The sequence below is a fragment of the Oryzias melastigma genome, linkage group LG20, assembly GCF_002922805.2.
Source record: "Oryzias melastigma strain HK-1 linkage group LG20, ASM292280v2, whole genome shotgun sequence".
NCBI lineage: Eukaryota > Metazoa > Chordata > Actinopteri > Beloniformes > Adrianichthyidae > Oryzias > Oryzias melastigma.
Window position 1 is genome coordinate 15818075 of NC_050531.1, and position 3704 is coordinate 15821778.

Here is a 3704-nt window from a genome sequence, read left to right on the forward strand (position 1 = left end):
ATTGCATCATAATGAATATCGTTTGGATTTGAGGAATTTTTGCTCTATTATTGTGATTTGGGGCTTTATATACCAACTTTATTCATTTTTAATAAAATGAAGTATGGGCTCTCAATAAAAGTATTGAGAGCCCATACCATGATTACTCCACCTATAACAACTAGATATCAGTCAAACGTTATTGAAATGTTAAAGACATTAGGAGTTTTGCAGATGTTGGTATAAACAGTATTCTCTGGTGTATATGTAATACAATGTTAGTTTTTTTTAAAATTAGGATTATATTTGTGCAGGTTGTGATGCAGAGAAGAACAGAGTCCATGAATCTTCAACAGCTTTTTTGAATTTCTTTTGTCATCTAGAGCTCTCGTTTAGTATTCAGAAAAGTTCTATTCATGTCCACTTTTCATGCTAACCATTTTTGTATTTGCATTACTCAAACAAAAAAAAAAAGAACTTAAAAGTCTGATCCTGCTTTGACGAGTGAGTTCAATTTGCTTGACAGCAAGTTTAAGGGGTCCACGGTTGCTGCTAAAAGCAGACTGAAAATCCGACATGCCTCCTAATGAACGTCAGTGTTGCTGCATTTGTTTGATGTGAAGGTCGGCAAACTGTCAAGCCACTAATATGTGGACGCTGTGCATGTCAGCTCGTTTTAAAGATTTTTTTCTTCCCCCCCATTTTCCCCGCAGTTCCAGCAGTTATTCACCACTCACTGCTAAATAAGTAACACGGTTTGTGTTCCCGCTTGTTTCCCTTATAAAAATGTAGCTGCAACCCCAAGCCTGCGCTCACAATCTGAAATCAAGCCGGGACAATATACGAGTCTGCAACACAGGTGATTTGCTGAGTCAGGTCCCCGCTGGGTGGTAGCTAATGATACGGGCTCGCGGTGGATGGATAACCAGTCTCACTTCAGAGGCAAAAGCCGACTTAGCTGCATTAGGAGGAAAAACAGCATTGCTGTGGCGATGTTTGGCATGCTGGTCGGCCCGTGCGCGTTACTCACACGGAGCACAAAGAATCAACCAGGGAATACTTTTCTACCTCTGCTGATCACAGGCCCGCGGCTCCTGGCCCTGAGAAATCAGCCGACGGGATTTATAGATTTAGCTTAGATTGGCTGTCCCGCATTTGTACCCCCATAAATACTTTTACAGCTTTGCTAATGTCACAGCTGGGAATAAACAAGGTTACTGCGGACGAGATGAGGCAGAGATTTAGTTGGCAACCTGGTCGGCACGGGGCAGAGTGATGAGGTGTAATGTCAGGGAAAAAAAAACAAAAACAGGAGGACCTGCTTTGGTTATGAGTCCCTGGAAGCGGGTCGCACTTTTACATGTCAATACAGTCTTTATAGTGCTGTCCGGTCTATGATAAAGATGTGATAGTTTTTCGATGAAAATCCTTTGGGAGCAGGACATATTTTTGCTGTCATTCTGCAGGTGCCCGATAACTCCCATTAATACAGGGTCTCTCAGTAAACAAGTTAAATATGCAAATGAAGATGAATAAATAAACACCCGGCTTAAAGAAAACCGATGACCTTGGGCGTACTTCTTATCAAAGACATTACTGATTAATTATTCAAGCGCATTCCTTCACTTCAGTTTTAAACGCGACTCGTTCGGACAACTTCATGAAACTTGCAGGATCTAAAAGCATGAAAAATGCATGGTTAAGCAATCGCTCTCTTCATAATGAAGAAGCAAACATTGGAATCGACACATTTGAAGGGTTGGACTTATAAGACTTGTCGCCGGGGGTTGACGAAGCGCCGCGGTCATCCTGGTGTTCGCTTCTTCTTGGTCAGCAGAAAGAGCAGGCAGAGTTTTAGTGCAAAAGCAGGTCACCTATGTGTTCACAGTCTCAGAATAATCCTAAATGGTCAGACAGGGCACCTTTAAATGGGAAGTAGTCAAACTAAGCAGGAATTCCTTTCCTGTATTGGCAGTGTTGAAGCTACAGTCAAAACTGTCCTAACAGGTGAATCCGGGCTGTCTGTGGGGAAAAATTGCCCCACGAAATAACAAGGTCATAGATTGCTCAATGTGTCCATAGACCAAAATTTTAAGCATATTTTTTTTACTGGAATGATGTGGGCGACAAGTCCTAGGGAACACCACAGGTGTGTCGTACAGATTTTGCACTATTTAAATCCTACGAACGGCGCAAGAAGCAAGTTATTGCTGTTCATGTGATAAGTGCAAGTTTCTTGCAAAGCCTGACTCTTAGAATTTAGGGAATTCGACAAGAGCATAGTTTGTGTGGACATCCTATGGGCGACCTACAGGCATTTAAGTATTGTCTGCACACCCCGTGCGGTAAGTATTCACACGCAGTCAGTTAGAGGCCTTAGAGAGACTTGGTACAAAAGGTCGAAGCGGTGCAACTCTGGGGTATCTTGGTCCAGGCTTTTTCTTTCAAAGCACTATTCTGGTCTATAAAAAACTCGGTGTCACAAACCGCAATTATTAATTTCTCCTCCATGATCACATTTTTAATGGTTAGTACTTTCTTGTATTAAAAAGGACAATATCTATGTCACCACCAATTCAGAGTCCATAATTAGTCAAAGTTCAGCTGTTTCCCGATTTATCAGTCAAAATTTCAACGGGTTGCTGACTCTTGCAGCGTGCAATCAATGAATTGTGTGCAGAACCCGAAAACAGACTTAAATTCTTGCATAGTGACACAAGAATGTGTGTTTTCTAACATGGAATCTTGAAATGCAAGCTCACGTATGTTTGGATATACTTTTCAATGAAAGCAACTGCTTCAACACGAGTTGCCACGGACGATCTGTAAATACCTTCAAACATTCAACGTGAGACCACATACTTTTATTGAGACTTCTAAAAAGGTCAGTTTTTAACTTGAATAATTTGTAATAAAGAAAAAATCGGGATTAGCAAGAACATGTAAAAAAAAAAAAACATAGCAGAGCAAGAATGGTGATTCTGATAAATAAAAAGGTGTTGGTTGTGAGTATCACACACTACGTTTGTCGAAAGATATTTTGTGTTGAATTTTAAAGGTTGTGGCCACTACAAATTTCTATTTTTTAAAGTCAACTATGATTGTGTTATCTAACCTAAAGCTGTGCATGTTTTTTGTTGAACTTTAAAGTTCAGAAAGAAAGAAAAATTTGAAGTATTTACACCTTTATTACTGTTCAGGCTAAAAGTCTCTCTTCTATGAAAGCAAGCACTCAGACCTTGGTTGGAATTAAAAACTACAATGACTAAAGGTGTTGCATCCAGAAATGTTTGTACATGTACAGCAAAGAGAGGCTGTAAATGTTTGGAAATTCTTCAACGCTCGTCTTTCTTGTTAAATCCTGATCATTTTTGTAAAATGCCTTTTTTTTAAAGACGGAAATGAGAAATTCCAAATAGCTTTTGGACAGAGTAAGAGTCACCGCATACAGATGCAACACAAGGGTTGGAACGTAAACTCAACCCCTAGAATTGCTTTCTGCAACCTCTGGCTGCTCTTGTCTGACTAGAAATGTTTCTTTTTTTTAATTTTCAATCGAGCTCTGACCTGCACGTTCCTGTGCTTTATGATTTTTATTTAATTAGTACAGGGAGATTCTTCTGCACATGTTTGCACTGAAAGTTCATTTAAAGAATGATTTGACAAATCTGTATTTATCAAAAGTTTGCTGGATTATGATCTCCTCTCTTTTGTGAAAAAAAGCC